At 45.7% G+C, this 20,487-nt stretch overlaps 1 long non-coding RNA gene across 9 annotated transcripts in view; it reads right to left on the bottom strand.

Moving 5' to 3' along the window:
- Positions 1-20,487, bottom strand: part of Gm30215 — a 146,613-nt gene extending 126,126 nt beyond the window's left edge. For 4 of the 9 annotated variants that reach the window (XR_378105.2, XR_378108.2, XR_378109.2 and 1 more), the window contains exons 1-3: positions 17,586-18,096; positions 16,245-16,412; positions 2,405-2,550 (exon numbers count right to left, since the gene is read on the bottom strand). This is a non-coding gene — a long non-coding RNA (predicted gene, 30215). Of the gene's footprint in view, positions 1-2,404; positions 2,551-16,244; positions 16,413-17,585; positions 18,097-18,608; positions 18,925-20,457 lie in introns of those variants that run through there. The other 5 variants (XR_378111.2, XR_378114.3, XR_003956541.1 and 2 more) reach the window with 4 other exon arrangements.

Below are 20,487 nucleotides of genomic sequence, written 5' to 3'. Positions count from 1 at the left end.
TAAAACCAACCACCACAGCCACACAGGGAATGCTTCAGATATGACAGCTTTGATAGGACAGTGACCAGTGTTTGTTTCTCTACGACACCAAAGCCCAGAAGTCCATCATCACAACACCACATCAGTGAAGGCAAGGACAAAGAGGAGTAATCACAGAGATGGCACTGGTCCTTCTCAGAGTCCTGTTCCCACGAGAGAAGATGAAGTTCAGCCCCCCTGAGGAAGCGAACCCGACTGCTGGGATGCTTCCCAGAGCTTCCTACTTCATGAACACCACTCTGCCCTTTGTACTTAATTCCTACGCTCTCCGGTCGAGTCAACTGGACAAGCCGAAAGGCTTAAAAGTCACTCATGAGGCAAAAGAGTTTCAAGGAAGCTCTCCTCCTGGAGTCTAGAGTTCCCTACCCATACAGTAATTTTTCATTCCCGCGTTCCATTCCTGCGTTAGTCTAGTGTATGGCTCCATGTGCTCTCTTTCAGTATTTTCCTATTATAAGTGCTCTGACATGGCTAAAGCCTTCTGCCAGTGTTCCAACAGTCCAAGGGCGTCCTTGACCAATATCAAGGGCTTAGAATTCAGCAAGATTGTAAAAGCTAAGTCACTCCCTTACACAGGAATTTACCATCACTAAGGAAGAAGGAAGTTTCAGACCAAAGGAGAAACCAGAATAGATACTATAGCAGAGTTACACCCATACACATGTATTTACAATGGCCTAAGGGGAAGGTGGACTATACAAGAGACTAAAATAGGAACTATGGCAAGGACAGGAAGCCCTTGACCCTGGCTTCTAAGATTAGTGAATTTTAGGTGGAGCCCTTGTTGATCCCAGCTGTTATCAATGTATTCTATCCTGGGTGGTTCCCGTTAGACCTTTTGTGTTTGCATTCCTCTGTTTTATGTAAGATTCCAGTTACCTCAATTGTACCTTGCAAATATGTCACCCAACTTCCTTATTGTCCTCTGCATAAAAAGTCTGATGCTCGAGTTGTAAAATTACACTCAGATTCCACACAAACTCTCCTGTGTGTGTGTGTCTGTTTGTCGCTCATCCACGCTTTGCCCACCCGCGTCGAGAGACCCCGTTCCACTCAGACACAGGGACCCAGAAGGTCTGCAGCACTTAATGACATTTGTAGCCTGTGTATGCATGTTCACATGTGTGTGGATGCATGTGTGTGCAATGAGTGTGTGTCTGGGTGGAGGCCCATGATCACTGATTTTGCTCGTCTACCGAGCCAGCTTGATCTGGGGAATCCCACCATCTCTGCCTCTGAAGCGCTAGGATTACAGGCAACTGCCATGTATGCCAGCTTCTCAAATGACCCATGGGGACTCACACTCCTGTCTGCATTCTTGCACCATGGACAAGTCACGTCCTGAACCCTGGATGAATCGCTGTTAAGAGTATGCTGTGGTGGGGCTGGAGAGATGGCTCCGTGGTGAGGAACACTTGCTGCTTCTCAGGAAGACCTGAGGTCAGATCCCAGCAAGGATGTCAGGAGGTCCACACCACCCGTGAGTCCCGTTCCACGGCCAGCACCCTTTTCTGGCCTCTCTGGGTACACACACATGTGGCATACACACACTAAGACATACATGCACGTAAATAAAAACTTAAAAGAATATACATTGAGATTCTGTAAGGAGAGACCCGTCATCACCCATAGTGAGCTCAAACAAACATTCTTGCTGGGCCAGTTTCTGCCATGACAACTGCCATCTGATTTGACCTCTGTCTGTACTGGCACACCTCACGGTCTTACTGAATAGAATAGATCTACCTGAAATTAACATGTATGGTGATTCCCTGGTGGTAGTGATGGGAGTTGCCCAATGTGAACCCTGACTCATTTCCATCTGTGTTTCTTACTTTCTGGCTCAGAGAGATGCTCTTGGCTCATCCTGCCCTTGCCTGCTCTGGCCTTGAAGTTAGTAATTTCTTTTCAATGTCATCCTGAACCTGAGCCAGTCCTCAGGTTTTTCTACTATTGCCAGATTCTTTTTTTTTTAAGATTTATTTATTATTATATGTAAGTACATTGTAGCTGTCTTCAGACACACCAGAAGAGGGAGTCAGATCTCGTTACAGATGGTTGTGAGCCACCATGTGGTTGCTGGGATTTGAACTCTGGACCTTCGGAAGAGCAGTCGGGTGCTCTTACCCACTGAGCCATCTCTCCAGCCCTGCCAGATTCTTGAGATTGGTAAATAAACAAAACAAACAACAACGACCACAAATCATCTTCAGACATTAAGTAGAGGAAAAAAAATTCAATAAAAGCGGGATTGCTTCTCTCTGTCCCACTTTTGCTGACTGCTGCATGCGAGCTTAATTCCCTGGTGTATAGGACGGCGGTGCATGTTTTATAACTAAAAAGACAGTCGTATTTGCAAACTCACAGGAGCCTGGCATCCGATCCAGATCCGCGGCAATCGCAGCCATGCTGCAAGCCAGATGGATGAGCCAACTCTTTGACAGCATTGAGCAGCTGCCTTCTCTCTGTGTTCACATGCCCGGAGTAAAAACCCACAGCCTGCTGTGTGCCCTGGGGAAGCAAGAGGCATAGAAGTCAGACTCTTTCCAGCTTCTCCTGTTTCACTTCTGAAATATTCTTAATATTCTTAATATTCTTAAGGACCAGCTCAGCAGGTAAGTTCGCTTGCCTCCAAACCTGACAACCTGAGTTCAAATCCCAGGATCCGCATGGGTGGAAAGAGAGCACGACTCCTGTCAGTTGTCCTCTGACTCCATACAGGCACTGTAGTATGTGTGCATGATAAATAAAGCGTAATTTTTAAATTTTGTGAATGTACTCTGTTATTGTTGTTGTTGTTGTTTTGAGATAGGACTTTCTATATAGCCCCGGCTGTCCTGGAACTCTTGATGTAGACCAGGCTGGCCTCAAACTCACAGAGATCCACCTGCCTCTGCCTCTGCCTCTGGAGTGCTGGGATTAAAGGCATGCATCACCATGCCCAGCTTTAAATGTATTCTAAAGATGTGAACCAACTTGGAGAAGTTCCAGCCAGGTCCGGTCTTGTGTCTATGGAACAAGTAACATCACTTCGCCTTTCCACACATTCATAAACACTTTACTGCATGGTTTGCACACGGAGTAGGTTTGCCCTTCAAATAATCTAATGCTCAACAGAAAGGGATCATTTTTTAAAATAGTCCTGAGGACTGAGGACCTAACTCAGTGAAGAGCAGTTCCTACACATGCATATGGAACTGAGCTTGAATCCCCAGCACCCTTATAAGGAGCCAGGTATGGCTACACATGCCTATAACCCAACACTGGGGAACAACGACATCCTGGGGGCTTGCTGTCCAGACAACCTAGCCGAGACGATGAGCTCCTGGTTTCGTGAGAGCCTATGTCTCAAGGCTGCAGAGCAGAGAGCAATAGAGGAAGACAGCCAGCTTCCTGCTGTAGTCTTTGCATGCACACACACACACACACACACACACACACAAGCACACCATTCACGTATAACACAACACATAGAGACACACACCATAACGTCAGCATCCGAAGGCAAAAGTAGAAAGAACATGGGTTTGAGGCTAGCCTGGACCACTAAATGAGACCCTTTAAAGAGATGGCTCCATGGCTAAGTGTGCCTGTTGCTCTTACAGAGGCCCTGAGTTTACAGCATCCACAGTAGGTGGCCCCCACTGCCTGTTACTCCAACCCCAGGAGATCAGACACCTTTGGCCTCCACAGGCACCTGCACGCACAAGCACAAACTTACACACAAACCCATAACTGCATATAATAAAAAGGAGTCTAAAACATAATTAATAGATTAAGTCTATAGAACATCCAGTGAGCCTCGCTGGGTAACACTCCCCAACGTGGTTTGCCTCTTTTGACTGTGTACTAAATCAGAGCTTAAAAAGACTAGGTAGAAAGAAAGCACAGACTCAGGAGACAAATGGAGGAGCAGATGGTCTGCTGTAAAGCAATCCCAGCCCTCCATCACTTTGCTTCTCCCAGGATTAAACATTTAAACCACGATAATTTTCACATACATCCATAAAAAGCGGGAAAACAGAGAAGGCATGCAAATTCTCCTCAAATCCAAGTCGTTCTCCTGGAGAGGAAATTAATCTGGGCAGCAATAAAATCCTAGGGTGTGAAGATCAATCTTTTCATACAAAATTAACACGTGACCCAGAGCTCCTGGCGCTCCCCGTGTCTCAGATGGAAACTATTTTTGCGAGGGAGATATTTTTTTCAGGCTGGCTGAGCCTCAGCTGGATGGCAATCTTTTACTCACATCATCTACTGGACCAATTTTTTAAATGCTCATTTTGATAGTAGGAGCCAAGAGCAGCTATAGCTTAAACAGACCCACGGAGCTCTCAGATCTGATTTCACTGTGAAATTTCAATACAAAATGTACTGGGGGAGCCATTTGCAGAAAGACATTAAGCAGTGCGACTCCAGTCTCGGCTTAAAGACCCCACTGGCATTGGAGGGGAGAGTAAAGAGAGAAGATGAAGGCAGAAGAGAAAAGAAAAAGAGGGGCCTGAGTGCCTCCATCTCCGTAGTGAATGAACACAGTACTATACTCAAGGGAATGACAGAAGCACAAGGGGCACTCGCGTAGAGGGGACCAGCCTGGCATCCCCGCACAGCGTCGTGCAACATAACTCATGTGGTGTTGTTACTGCTCTCCTCAGGAGAACATCAAGTGTTTGCAAAGGTGAACTGGCTCCAAGTGAAATAAATAGCATCACCTACAATTCAGTCCTAATGGTCATGAAGTTGGACATATTTTCACAGGCAAACTTAAGCCCTCTGTCCCAACACCATCCCCAGCACTGGCTTCTCTTGTGGCTGCATTAGTGAACATCGCGCACTTAAGAGTTACTGAATAAGAGCAGTCTGCCTCTCTGACACAACACCGCGGACACCAGCCTCGCCGACATGATGCCACCCTCGATGCTTACCGGAGGCCAGAGGAATGGGAGAAATCAGAGCTGAGTAAATCCAAAACAGAAACAAGGGTTTCATTTCTATCAGAGACAAGGGCTCAGTGGGTAAGAGTGTTTACCAAGGGCCCAAGTTTGAATCCTGGGACTCACATAAAAGACTGCCACGAGCCTATCATCCCAGCACCGTGGGGCCTGCTGACCGAACGTAGCTCCAAGTTCAGTGCAGAATATGGCAGAGACTTTCAGAGTGGGATGAATGCCTGACTCTAACTTCCAGGAATGTCTACATGTACACACACACACACACACACACACACACACACACACACAAACATGCACATACACAGATGCTCACACACACACATGCACAGACACATGCATACACACAGATACACAAAACACATGCACACACATATATGCACAATACACACACATGCACACACACACACATATGCACACACACTCATGTATACATACACATACACACACACACAAACACAGACGTGCACTTATGCACATGCAAACAATTAATAATAAATTACAGAATAGTAAGATTTTATCTGCCTCTTGTTACTTTTGTGCCCTGTTTTGTTTAAGGCAGGGTCTCACTGTGTACACCAGGCTGACCTATAATTCACTTAGTATGTAAACTCATGATCTTTGGCACGTTTTCCAATTACTAGTATTATAGACACCCCATTTTTCCCAGGCACCCCATTGCCTTAGACACCCCATTTCCTAATTACTGACAAAACAAAAAAGACACTTGAGTGTGTGACTGAGTGCTGGATTTGAGGCTGCCTTCTTCAACACAGCCTTCCATTTCCTTACACCTGATTTTCTTTTTGTTTGTTTGTTTGTTTTGTTTTTTCGAGACAGGGTTTCTCTGTATAGCCCTGGCTGTCCTGGAACTCACTTTGTAGACCAGGCTGGCCTCGAACTCAGAGATCCACCTGCCTCTGCCTCCCGAGTGCTGGGATTAAAGGCGTGCGCCACCATGCCCGGCTATACCTGATTTTCTTAGCTATTAATAATTCAGCTGGTTGACTTTGGGAAGAGCTCTCTGGAGGAACATGGCTGCCATCTTTGCAGGAGGTCAGGTTTGTCATCAGCGAGTAGGTCAGAAGCCACAGACTCAGCTCCGTGGCACCATCTCTCACAGCCTGGGGAACTGTATCCAGCAGCCTACAGTAATTCTTTAAATGTTATGTGTATGTGTGCTTTGTGCGTCTGTGCACGGGGTGCATTCAGTGCCTAGGGAGGCTGGAACTGGAGTGGCGGATGTGTTGTGAGCTTCCACGTAGGTTCTGGAAGTCAAACACGGGTCCTCTGGAAGAGCAGCCAGAGAGAGCCCTTAACCAGTGAGCCATCTCTACAGCCCAAAGACAAAATTCTTCACTTCCACACAGAAAAGAATTTTAGAAAAGTCAGTACAAAGAGCAGGACTGGAGTTTATTAAGAGCTCTTTTTTTTTTTTTTAGCTTTTTGAGAACTCACTCTGTAGACCATGCTAGCCCTCCAAGTGCTGGGATTAAAGGCATGCGCCACCACTGCCTGGCATATTTTAACACAGAGTTAAGCACAGGAGTGAAATTGGAGAGTGGAGTGTCCTGGGAAAGGAAAGAAAAGGCATGCCCATGTGTAGTCATGGGCTTTTCAAAAGTGATCCTGAGTGTCTTCACAGTAGCCATGTATATAATTTGGATTTCAGGTTTTTTTTTAAATTATTTATATGAGTACACTATGGCTGTCATCAGATACACTGGAACAGTACATCAGATCTCATTACAGAAGGTTGTAAGCTACGATGTGGTTGCTGGGAACTAAACTCATGACCTCTGGAAGAACACCCAGTGCTCTTAACCTCTGAGCCATCTCTCCAGCCCCAGATTTCAGGGTTTTCCTGCTGTGAGGAGATACCTTGTCTGTGGCAATTCTTATAAAGGACAGCATTTAACTGGGGCTGGCTTACAGTTTAGAGGTTCAGTCCATTATCATCACAGTGGAAAACATGGTGGCATGTAGGCAGACATGGTGCTGGAGAAGTTGCTGAGAGTTCGACATCTTGATCCACAGGCATCAGAAAGAGGCTGGGTTCCACACTGGGCATAGCTTGAGCATAGGAGACCTCAGAGCCCACCCTCACAGTGACACTTCTTCCAACAAGGCCATACCTATTCCAATAAGGACCCACCTCCAAATAGTGCCAGTCCCTATGGCCCAAGCATTCAAACACATGAATCTATGGGGGACCATCCCTATTTTACCACCACAGATGGCTTCTAGAGTTACAGCTCCAAGGGCGACTAAGGACATTTTTTGGTAAGTATGCTTATAGTGTAGCTTCTGATGTCACATGGGTTGCAGAAAGGAATTAAAACGAATAAACAAAGCTATGTCATGTTTATGAGATTCCCAGATGACTGTAGGAGCACATTTAGAAATGGGGAAGACCATATTTGGGCCTTAAGCATGGTTTGGTGCTATTTCAACATTTGGAGGCATTTACATAAAAAGATCAACATCTCTATGTAGACCATTTCACAGGTCTTGTTAATTATGGTGGGATTCTTTTTTTAATCACATATCATTGTAGCATTTTTGGACAAAAGGTGTTTTACTAAATTCCCTTCCTTCTCGTCTCCCACCCACTTGCTCCCCAAACCCCCACGGAATCTCTCTCCCTTCAGTTTCCTGCCCACTTTCAAGAAATGTATTGCTTCCTCCAGTCCCAGCACCTCTTTCTACACACACACACACACACGCACACGCACACGCACACGCACACGCACACGCACACATACACACACAGACACACACACATACACACACAGACACACACACACACACACACACACACACACACACACACACACACACACACACACACACACACACACACACACACACACACACACACACACACACACACACACACACACAGACACACACACACACACACACACACACACACAGACACACACACACACACACACACACACACACACACACACACACACACACACACACACACACACACACACACACACACACACACACACACACACACACACACACACACACACACACACACACACACACACACACACACACACACACACACACACACACACACACACACACACACACACACACACACACACACACACACCCTAGGCTAGGATCTATGTAAGAGTGAGACTATGCAGTTTTCATCTTCCTGAGTTTTGGCCACGTTATTTAACGTTATACTTTCCAGATCTATTCATTTTCCTGCATATTTCATAATTTCATCTTTCTTCACAGCTGAATAAAATCCCTTTGTGTACACATAGCACCCCTTCATGACCCTTCCTTCAGCTGGTAGACATCTGGCTCACTGCATTTCCTGGCTATTGTGACGAAAGAAGCCATGAACATGGCTGTGCAGGCTTCTCCACAGTGTGGCACGGAGTCCTTTGGGGACACGCCCAGGAGTAACCTAGCTGGGTCACACGGTGGGTCCTGTTCTAGTGTTCTGAGAAACCTCCTCAGTGATTTCTCTAATGGCTGTACTGGTCCACGTTCCAACCAACAGTGAGTAAGAACTTCTCTTACCCAGCTTTCTCATCAGAATTCTCTCAGCTGATGAGACTCCAAACTGAGTGTGCCTCCCCATGTCTCCTAAGTTTCTCTGCCTTTCTAGCCTACCTCAGACTGGCATGAGGTAAACGAAGGCCCTGCAGAGATAGCTGGGACCAGCAGGCCAACCAAGATGGCTACTAACTGTTCTCTGCTTAATAATAGCACCTTCAACATCATTAGCCTTGCAGAAATGTTCCCATCATGCATCTGGTACCACTGGATATCACAAAACCCCTCAGAAGAGAAATTCTGACCTGTTCCTAGTAATCCCATGTTTTCCCTCATTTCAGCTCATGAACAGTCCTCCACTACGATTGACTCCATCCTTAAGCTCTTTATTAAACCTTCCCAAATCCTTATGTGGTCTCTGAGTCCCTCGCTGCTGGTGACAAGAGTCTGAAAACATCAGGTTGAGGTATCAGTCAGCTCTATACCTGTCTTCGAGTCCCCAGCTTTCCGTAGCCAGGTAACAGACTCATGCTGTTTCCCCTGAGCACTCAATTTATGGACAGAAACCCAACGCCACCACTTGCTAAATGTCTACCATTCGCCAGCGACCTGTCCTAGAAAGCATACAAAACTCTTTGCTCCCAAACCCTGCCCTCTAACCAGCCCTTGCGAGCCTCTAAGGTCAGAGAAACCAACTGAACCTTGACACTAAAACTGGAAGTAGGTCTCTAGGCACTGCAGTAGGCTTTGCTGTCTCTGGATGCTTTTAGTCAGCTTCCCGTCCCCTCCCTTGGGTGTCAGAAAAACTTTACGGTGTTCCTTGTTTATATGCATGTTACCAGATTTGGGCTTTAATATACTCCCACCAACAGTGAGCAAGCCCGGACCTCACGGAGCCCCCTGCTGCTCCAAGCCCCTCTCACTCTCCTGCCACATGTACTTAGTGTCGCATTAATCCACTAGTCATCGACAGCTGACCATCAGATGTGTTTAATCATGGTCGCCAAAGGGCATACAGATGGATGCCTAAGAGCAGTCTCTTGAAAGCCCTGTGGAAGGAGATGCAACCTCCCAGAATGTGAAACTCACAGAAGACTGAGAAAAAGATTTAGACGAACCGCCTGTCCTGAGCTGCCTATGTTTTCTGAAGCAGTGGCCTGCTTCTAAGAGAATGGAGACAAGAACTTCTGGAGAGCAGCAAATGATGGAGTTGAAAAGGCTTGAGTTTGATCTGAACCACATTAGAGTAAACAGCATAGCTGGGCTGGCTATTATTTCTGCTTCCTACTGTATCTGAATAGGAGTTTTGGGGGGCACACGCAGAAGGGTTTCATCTAGAAGATCAGAAATGCTAGGACTCTTTGCACTTAATCAAAATTATCAGTCACTATAGCATTTTAAAAATTTCCTTAGAACTCTATGCATGGGGCCCCAAAGGCATTTTGAAAGGAGTATGAAAAACCTGTTCTAGTCCACTTACCAGAAAACCTGGCCCTTAATGATACAGGACATGGGTTTCTACCCTTCTATAGACAGCTAACACAGCCGGAGAATCAACAGGCACTAGGGTAATTATTTTCCTTTAAAAAAAAAAATCAAGAGAAAAACACATTCACCCTTAAACTCAGGGAAAAAAAAATGCTTACTATCAAAAGTGTAAGTTCACCCAAAGGTAAAATCAGTTACTTGCCAGTCTCTCTAGGAGATGGAAAGATTAAATGCATACATAACTGGCCTGCTTACAACAATGTTTATAAAACATTTAATGCAGAGTTTCCTTGCCAATTAAGAGTGTAGGATTTACCCTTCGGTTTTAATATCTTCGCCTGACTCTCATATACTAGCAATATGAGCCAAAGGGATTAAAGAGACCATTGGCTACATATCTTTGCAAAACTATCTCACTGGAAATTATCTTGAGGGTATGAGGAAACGGCATTAGGGCCTGAACAGGGAATTGGCTGGGTTTCCTTTGCATATAATCAGTCCAAGTTGGAACGTGTTTGTATTTGTAATGCCAAAGCCTGATTATTTGGCCATCACGGAGGTTCTGTGAGCTACCTAATACCCTCTACTAAAGCACCCTGTATTCTAACCAGAGGGAGTTCAAGCAGACTGCTGGGTCACAGGGTAAGATACGCTAAGGGGCTGGTAGTCCGAAGGCCCTCCAAGAAATGGGAAAACTTTGGAAGATTTCTTCTCTCTGTTAGGTCTAGACGCAATGGAGGCCCTATTACTGCTTCATTTTCTAAGGAGTTTCATGCGTGAACAGCCCTGGGAACATGGAACAAAGCATGCTCTTACCCTTGGCAAGAACAAATGGTCTGGACTCCACACAGGAAAGTTTACAGAAAAAGGATCGCAAGCTCAGTATTTAAAATATTTGGCAGACAAGACGCAGTCGCAGGACACTTAGCAAGGATGGCGGTAGGGAGCTGAGACATAGAGTGGAGAATCCAGTGTGCGCCTTTTAAACCAATAGGCAGATTTAAGAGCCGACTCTTTCATTGAGTTTGTTTGCCGTAAGGGGCACATGTGTATGTGTGTGCATACGTATGTCATTCCATAGAGGCCCATGTCAGACGCCTTCCTTCATCTCTCCTCACCTTATTTTTCGAGGCAGAGTCTCTTTCTTAAGCCGAAACTTAGCCAATTCAGCCAGGCTGGCCGGCGAATGAGCTCTAGGGATCCCCCTGCCTCTGCTTCTCCAGTGCTGGGTTTATCCCATGCCCCACCCACCCCACCTGAGGAATAGGGATCCAATCTCAGATCCTTGAGCAAGGAGCACTTTGCCTCATGCTCAGCCCCAGTGAACTCACATCTGAGCCTGACCCTGCAAGGAGCCTGACCCTGGGGGGGAGGGGGGGGAGCCTGACCCTGCGGGGAGCCTGACCCTGCGGGGAGCCTGACTGTAAATCCCCTGCCTCACCATGCTGCTTCTGTACCCACAACTAGAGACTTTTGCCACCATGCCCTTAGAGGCAAACTACAAAGCCAAACCACACAGTACACAATAAAAAGAAAAGTTACCAGAAGTGGCTGACCCATAACATCAGAAATCTGAAGAAAATGTACAAAAAAAATGGAATATAAGGAATATGAGATTAAAAGCACATAAGTTCTTCTTTTATTTTGTATTAGATGTATTTAGTCTATTTTATGTATGTGTTTTTTTTCCTGTATGTATGTGTATGTATATGTGTGTGTGTGTGTGTGTGTGTGTGTGTGTGTGTGTGTGTGTGCCACATGCATGTCTGGTTCCTACAGATGTCAGGAGATAGTGTTGGAGCCCCTGGAACTGGAGTTATGAATGATGTGTGAGCTACCATATAGATGCTGGAAACCCAACCTGGGTCCTCTAAAAAAGCAACAAGCGTTGTTAATCACTAAGCCAGCTTTCCAGCACATTTCCTTTTTAAAAGGCTTTTAAAAAAATGTGTATGCATGCTGACATGAGATCATAAACTCCACACGCATGGAAGAGCCTGAACAGGCTGGAAGAGGGCACAGATCCCCTGCAATTAGAGTCACAGACAGTTGTGAGCTGCCAGGTAGGGGCTCCTCACTGCTGCCCCATCCTTCCAGCTCAGCTGTCATTGTTTCAGTGGAGATTATGGAGTCCCATGTCCAGGCGTAGTGGTGCGTGCGAGTTTATCATCCAGAACTTAGAAGGAGGAAGGCGGAGGACAAGGAATTCAGAGTCAACCACGGCCACCGGCTTACTGCAGATGAGTCTAGCCTGAGCTATCTGATGGGCAGCCTTGACATGAGGAGGAGGCGCAGGCAAGGAGGAGGAGAAAGAGAAGGAAAAGAACAGAACAGCAGTCATAGTAGCCAACACCCCAAAGTCAAAGAGAGGAAGCGTCAATCAGACGGGATGGGCCTGTTCCCCGTGCACTGTAAGCCTTCAGTGGGCAAGAAATCAACTTGCTTAATGTGTTTTACTCCAAAACTTATTCCCTTGATAAAAATTCACCCGTGTCTGCATGAGTCTTACTAAAACTTATAGGTTTATATATATAAGGTCAAACCATCTGAATAGTTGGGCCTGGGTGCAGTTGACTGAGAGTCCTTCGCCAGAGAGACCCTGAAGGGTGAAAACGGCTCTGGGTTCAGTGCTATGGAGTCGGCATGGTGAAGCCAACAGCCCTGAACACAGAAGGGCTGCCAAAAGATTGTCTCCCTCGACAAAGGTCTGTTCTGAGCTGACTGGTTAGGTCTACTAACACAGGAAACTGGTTTAGACTTCTTCTCAGTATTTTTTTTTTAATTATCATGATTACCGGTTATCTTTAAAACATTTCAAAGAGAACTGTTTGATTCGAGAGCACAGAAATGGGAATGTACCCAAATATTCCATGAGAAAGTCCTTGGATCAGAAACTGCTTCTCAGAAAGACCCTGCCCAATTTAATTCCACAACTGTAATGTCTCAAATACAAGAAAGTGCATGCCTAGTCCACAAGCAACAAGTAGGACAGGGGAATTAGCAAGGCCAAAATTGTATCAGCGAGTACCTAAATATTCCTTACACTGAATACTAAGTACCAGGTGTGTGAAGTTAAAAGTGTAACATGGGCTGGAGAGATGGCTCAGTGGTTAAGAGCACTGACTGCTCTTCCAGAGGTCCTGAGTTCAATTCCCAACAACCACTTGGTGGCATACAACCATCTATAATGGGATCCAATGCCCCCTTCTGGTATGTCTGAAGAAAGTGACAGTGTACTCACATATATAAAATAAAGAAATAAATCTTTAAAAAAAAAAAGAATATAGCAGGCCAGATGCAGTGGTGTGCATCATTAACCTTAGTACTGGGAGACAGACGCAGGTTCTCTGATTTGAGGCCACCCAGGGCTACTACTAGACTCTGTCTAAAAAGAAAAAGAGGAGTAACTTAAAATAAAGCAGAGCTGGGAGACAGCTCATGGTTAAGAGCGTGGACTAGACTTCCCGAGGATTCAAGTTTGGTTTACAGCACCCACACTGAGCAATAGTTCACAGCTGCCTGCAATTCCAGTTCCAGGGGAGCAAAGCCTCTGGCCTCTGTGAATAGCTCTAATATGTGCACATACTTACACAAGACAGACAGAGATGCACATAGGAAAAAACTAAAAATTAAATTTTAAAATAAAGTTTAAAAATAAAACAAAAATAGGATTATTAAAGATCAAATTTAAGTTTATCAGAAAATAATAAAAAAATAAACTAAAAATTACTTTCTTGAAAGTATTTTTGAAATATATAAGCCCATTTGCCAGCAGTATTACTAGGGAAATAATATATGAGTGTATGTATATATATGTGTGTGTGTGTGTGTGTGTGTGTGTGTGTGTATCAGAATATATAAGACAGAATCTTTATTTTATATAATTGTATGTATTATATAGTTAGGCATAATATATAACAATAAGATAATAATTATATATATAAAACCTTAAAGTTTGTCTTTGCTTTGGAGGAGACAGTATCTCATGAAACCCAAGTTACTCCCATAAACATGTCAGGCAGGGTTGGACTCAAGGATGCAGGCAGCGCTGTCACTGAGCACTCTCTGTCTAGGCCCCCAGTTCTTTAGGGCTGAGGCTCATAGCACTTCCCAGAGGGGCAAGCCACATTGTCCCAGACCTGCTGGATGTAGTCCATGCCTCACTGGGATCCACTGGGATCCACTGGCACTGCACCTGCATGGGCAAGGGGCCCAGAGCTGACAGTGTGGAGGTCTCCTCGACCTCTGTTCAAGGCCCTATTCCAAGCCGTCTGGACTCTGGCTCTAGACGATCGGCCCCACAGTCCTGCCTAGCTCGAGCCATCATCATGGGGCTGGGATATGAATGGTGAGGCTATTGACATAGTTACATGTACCAACACACCTTGTGACTTATGAAGACAGCACACAAATTGGGTGGTGTTTTTAACTCGTGTACTCCAGAGAGGTCGGTTGGAACAGAAATGGAGGGAGTGGAGCCCAGAGATGTCTCATGGGTGCACGGGGTCCTTCAGTGTAATAGTTTTTGACGTGTTTTAATGTGGAATGCAGTAGAACCTGTACCTTCACCAAACAAACTAAGCTCACAACTAATCCAACGAAAGAATTTAAGAACAACTTAAAATCAGAACGTTAAAGGTCAGCTTCTGCTAAGTAGTGAATTTAGGGCTAGCCTGGGCTACATAAGACCGGGTCTTAACAACAAAAGTAGCAGAGGAACTCCTAAAGGGTGAGCTATCACCTTCCGTGGACTCACTTAGTTCTGTAAGGACGGGCGGAAATGCCGTCTTTTTAATTTTTTATGTATTTACTGATTGGAGTTGGGAAGGTACAGATGTGGAGATCAGAGAGCAGCTTGTGGGAGTGCCTTCTTTCCTGCCACCGTGCAGAAGATCCAAAGACTGAACTCAGGTGATCATGCTTGGTAGCGAGTGCCTCAAGTCACCGAGCTATCTCACCAGCCTGGGATGGTTGCTCTAGTCATCATACAGAGGATGTTTAATACTTAAATTCCTCCCTACTCATCTGTGAAACTGGAGTCAGCTGCCCCAAAGCATGAAAAGGGTGACTGACAGTGTTTTTAAAAGTTGGTTTTGTTTTTTTTTTCCCAATCTGGCCTCTCCCACTAACTTTTGGTTGCCCCTCTGTGTTGTCCTGTAGGTTTAATGGCCAAGGAATGAGTTAGAAACGTCTGTGCTTGTGTGACTAGAGATCTGTTTTAACCAGCGGTTAAAGTCGCCAGGCAGTGCAGCACATCTCCAAATACTCCTGAAGGCCGGCTGCCACTTCTGAGCACACCACAGAAAATACTGAGATGTCTTGGTCTGAAGACTAAATAATAAATAAGTAAATAAGCAGAAGCCAATTGCTTCTCTGAGACCCTCTATAAAAATAGAAATAGCGGGGCTGGAGAGATGGCTCAGTGGGGAAGAGCACTGACTGCTTTTCCAGAGGTCCTGAGTTCGATACCCAGCAACCACATGGTGGCTCACAACCATCTGTAATGGGATCCAACGCCCTCTTCTGGTGTGTTTGAAGACAGCTACAGTGTACTCATATACATAAAATAAATAAACTTTAAAAAAATAGAAATAATGTGGTGGTTCTCAACCTGTGGACCGCGACCCCCTTGGAAGTCATATGTAGGATTCCTACATATAGATGTTGACATTATGATTCATAACAACAGCAAAATTACAGTTATGAAGTAGCAACAAAATAGTTTTAGGGTGGGGGGGGGGGTTACCACGACCTGAAGAAGCGTATTAGAGTGTCGCAACAGTAGGAAGGTTGAGAACCACTGGTCTAGTAGGATCATTGAAATAATTAGAGAAACAGTGCTTGAAGAAACAGAACTGTAAATAAATGTGGTCCTGAGAAGAGTATACTGGAGCAGGGAGACGGTAAAACTTCTACTAGCGTGATAATGACTATTCTCCTTTCTGTGAACAGACACCTGACAAGTGGCAGCCTCATAGACAAAGGCTTTGCTCCGCCCTGCCTTTTGAGGAGGGTTACAGTCCTTCAGGGTGGAGAAGGCGTGGCAAGCGGGAGCTTGTGGCGGCACCTTACACTACTTCCACAGTCAAGAAGAGCACGACAGGAAGTAGGGCCCGGGTCTCAAACGCAAGGCCCATCCCCAGTGACCCATTTCCTCCACCAAGGTCCCACCGCCTAAGGGCTCCACAACCTTCCCGGACAGTGCCACTCTCTGGAGCCCACTTGTTCAAATACCTGAGCCTATGAGAGGGCATTTCACCTTCCAGCGCAGCAGAAGTCAGTCGCAGAGCTGGTCAACACACCCCAGGCAGCGGAGCCTTTCTCTTCCTTTGAAGAAAATCTCTTCAGATTGTCAGTGTGAAGGAAAACATGCCGCCTCAGCAATCAGTGTGACGAAGAAGTCTGTGGGAGATGTTGTGAGACGGTCTTCAGAATAGATGCAACTCACACAAGTTAAGCATTTGATAAAACTGAACAACTGTGGTGGAAAGTGTTGCCAATCGGAAAAAAAAAAGTTGTTCAAAGACTCAGACTCCACTAGAAACTTAATTTGCAAGTTTTGGCCTTGAAGACTAGAGGCAGCCATGATGTTCCTGGAGTAGAACACTAAGGAGGAGTACAGGTCCCAGCATTTGTGGCACCTGGCAAAGCCAACCCTAGACACTAGCTTACACTGCTGTGAATGGCCAATAGCATGGTCACATATGCACCTAAAATTAAAAACCTTTCAATGGTATTAAGGTAACCCAGATGTAAGAAATGCAATATGGAAGTGCTTTAAAACTTATTTTCAGAGCTAGAGACAGTTCACATGGCTGAGTCCTTTCTCCAGCATGCATTAAGCCCTGGGTTTGATCTCCAGCATAAAATGCACCCAGTGTGTGTGTGTGTGGGGGGGGGGGTGCTTCTGCAGTCCCAGCACCCTGGTGTAGAGGCAGGAGGGTCAAAAGTTCAAGGTCTTTCTTAGCTCTGCAGGGAGTTTGAGGCAAGCCGGGCTAGATGAGACCCTGCCTCAAAGCAAAAATATTTTCATATGTTTAGTTTCTTAAACGAACCTTTAAAAAATGCAGATCAATAAACTATATGCCTTCTGGGTCTCATTATCAGTAAATGAAGCAGAGAACTATACGATAACCTGTTCTCAATATGTTTATTATGAGTCGGACTGACATCGTGAAGGGATTTGTGTTTTTTTCTTTTTCAAAGCAAGCTTCGATCCCATCTGCAAAATGAGTCCCAAATGTGTCTGGCCCCCCTGTAGTCTACTAATCACTTTCACTGTTATTTATTTCCTTATTTTGTTCTATTTTATTATTTGTGAATGTGTGAGAGAGAGAAAGAAAAAGGGAGGGAGGGAGGAAAGAAGAGAGAGGAAAGGAGGGAAGGCGGGCAGGGGCAGAAAGCCAGTACGTGTGCATGTATAAAGTCTAGAGATCGACTTTCAGGAGTCAGGTCTCCCTGGCCTGTCCCTCCCATTCTTTACACATCAAGCTAGCAGGCTTGCACACTTCCAGGCACCCATCTCTGCCTCCCAACGCATGCGATAGGAATGCTAAGATCACAGACTGCACACACCAGGGTAGCCAGTTTTTCTCTGTGAGCTCCATGGGTCAAACTGGGGTCATCGGCCTTGTGCAGGAATCGCTGCTACCCACAGAGTATCAGCCCAGGTCCTTTCTGCGTGGTAACCCTTATCGGCCTCCTCCATCAGACCTGGCACTATCATTGCAAAACCACAATCCCACGAGGAAAGACCGAGCTGCAGACCGGCGGTCCTAAGAGGAGCAGTGAGACAAGCGTAAAATGCCTCACTGGGAAAAGGGCGAGAAATTTTTACTCGGAAATAAACTCCAGCCCAAAAGAGCAGCAAGTATTCTTAACCACTGAACCACTTCCTCTAACAAAGTCCCTTTTTTTCCTTAATTTTAAAATTATGCTAATGTGTTGCAGTAAATCTCCAACCCAAATAAGTCGGGGCAATGAAAACTCAACTCAATTAACATGAATACAAGCTGTGCACCTAGATTGGGCAGATCTACCGCTACACTACCATCTTCCCCATCTATGAGACCCCTTAGGACTTGCGGTTTCTCCAGGTCACGTGCTTCTGCTCTGCTTTCCTTCTCCTTCTCCTCTGTCGCCCTCTTCCTCCCTCCCCCCACCTCTCTGTCCCCAAACCTTCAGCTCCACCATTCCCTCTTACTCCCCACCCCCAACCACTGGCTCTAGCCTTTATTTATAAATTACGGTGGGAAGCAGGCTTACAGGAAATCACCTGAGTGCTGACTCCTTCCTTGTCCGCAGCCCCTCACAGGAGAACAGAATCAACATCAAATACAATTAGCCCCAAGGCTATCCGCAACACTAATGTGTGTGTATTTGGATATACTTGCACACATGTGTGATAGTCACACGACAGTTTTCAGAAGTAAGTCCTCTCCTTCCTCCATGGGGGTCCCAGGATTGTCATGCTTGGCACCCACCTCGTCAGCCCTGTGTTTACATCCGCTACTGAAATCCCCACCCTAGGCCATTCAGTCCTCCTGCCAGAGTCTCCTTACCACCCTCACCCTGCGCTCCATCCCCATGACATCTTACCTCAGTCACATCTCCCTACTGAATAAGATGGTTGTCATTTCAGACATCGTTTCTCTGCATTAATTAATACAGACTTCAAATGTTAAGTAGACCAAGCCAGATAGAGTGACCTCTGCTTATAGTCCCTGCATTCAAGAGACTGAGACAGGAGGAGCATTGTTAATTCTAAGCCAGCCTGGGCTACATGGTGAGGCCCTGACTCAAACAGCAACAACCAGATATAAAATAAATGTAAGTAACTTAGACTTGAGAGTAAATTAATAATAGAAAATCCTTAAATGACAAATAATTTTCAGTTTTACATATTCTGTTGTATTTTTTTTAAAGATTTATTTATTTTTATTTATGAGTACACAGACATACACCATAAGAGTGCATTGGATCCCATTACAGATGGTTGTGAGCCACCATGTAGTTGCTGGGAATTGAACTCAGGACCTTTGGAAGAACAGTCAGTGCTCTTAACTGCTGAGCCATCTCTCCAGCCCATATTTATTTTTTAAGATGTATTTAATTTTATGTATATGAGTACACTGTAGCTGTACAGATGGTTGTGAGCCTTCATGTGGTTGTTGGGAATTGAATTCAGGACCTCTGCTTTAACCCCCTCGCTCCGGTTGGCCCTGCTCACTCCGGCCCAAAGATTTATTTATTATTATAAATAAGGACACTGTTGCTGTCTTCAGACGCACCAGAAGAGGGCATCATATCTCATTATGGGTGGTTGTGAGCACTTCGCGGTTGCTGCGATTTAAACTCAGGACCTTCAGAAAAGCAGTCAGTGCTCTTACCTGCTGAGCCATCTCACCAGCCCCTATTTATTTTGTGTGTCTATGAATGAGAGTAAGAGACAGGAAGACAGAGGCAGACAGCATACGTGTCACACTGCCAGAGAACAAGTTCCAGGAGTCCGGTCTCTCTACTTTGCTTTTTAATTTTAGACTAATTCATTTTAATGTTTTTTGAGATTTTGAGGGGGTGGAGGATATCACACATGTACTGTGCACTTGGGGTCCAGAACATGGCGCAGGAGCCCCTAAAGCTGTAGTTACAGGCACCTGAGTGTAGCAGGAACAACAGGGCCATCTCTATGTAAACGCGGGGCCACGCAGCCGCAAACCATCTCCTATTGAAGGAGCTAATTGAGGACTGCCTGAGAGACAGGCCATGCCAGCCAATCAGGAACTGCTGTGTAGAAGAGATGCTTTCTGGAACCAATGGGGCCTGGGTGGAGGGTACCAAAGGAGTTTGCAGCAGTCCTCAGGTGAGCTTGCTACACTTTCTCACCTGCTCCTGCATCCCGATCTGTTGTCGACTCTGTGCTGCCTCACCTCCAACCCCCAAGGGCAGGTAGGGTGGGGCAGCGAGTAGTGTAGTTCAGGGCACAGGCAGCACGCGTGAGCCACCAAACATGGGTGGTAGAAATCAAACTCAAATCCTTGAAGAGCAGGGAGCGCTCTTAACCCTGAGCTACCTCCACAGCCCAAGACTAATTCCCTTGATGTTCCCAACGCCAAGTGTCAAGTTGGCTGTTGTGATTTTATAGATGGCAGAAATAAGGCGCGGGCCATGTCCGGCTGCTCAGGGGATCAAAGCTGGGAGTTAGGAAGCAGATTTTCTTCTGTTCTTATAACATGTATGTATGTATGTATGTATGTATGTATGTATGTATGTATGTATGTATGTGTGTGTGTATGTATGTGTGTATGTATGCATTTGTTCAGGGAAGGCACGTGGGACACATGTGAGTGTCAGAAGATGACACAGAGCAGTCACTTTTTCCCTTCACCATGACGGTCCCAGGGATCTGACCCAGGACACCAGGCTTAGTGGCGAGTAGTGCCTTTACCTGTTGAGACATCTTGCTTTTCATTTTTTA

Source organism: Mus musculus, chromosome 6 (genome assembly GCF_000001635.26).
Source record: "Mus musculus strain C57BL/6J chromosome 6, GRCm38.p6 C57BL/6J".
NCBI classification, from domain to species: Eukaryota; Metazoa; Chordata; class Mammalia; order Rodentia; family Muridae; genus Mus; species Mus musculus.
The sequence above is the reverse complement of the archived record's forward strand: the minus strand, read 5'-3'. Positions and strand labels throughout refer to the sequence as shown.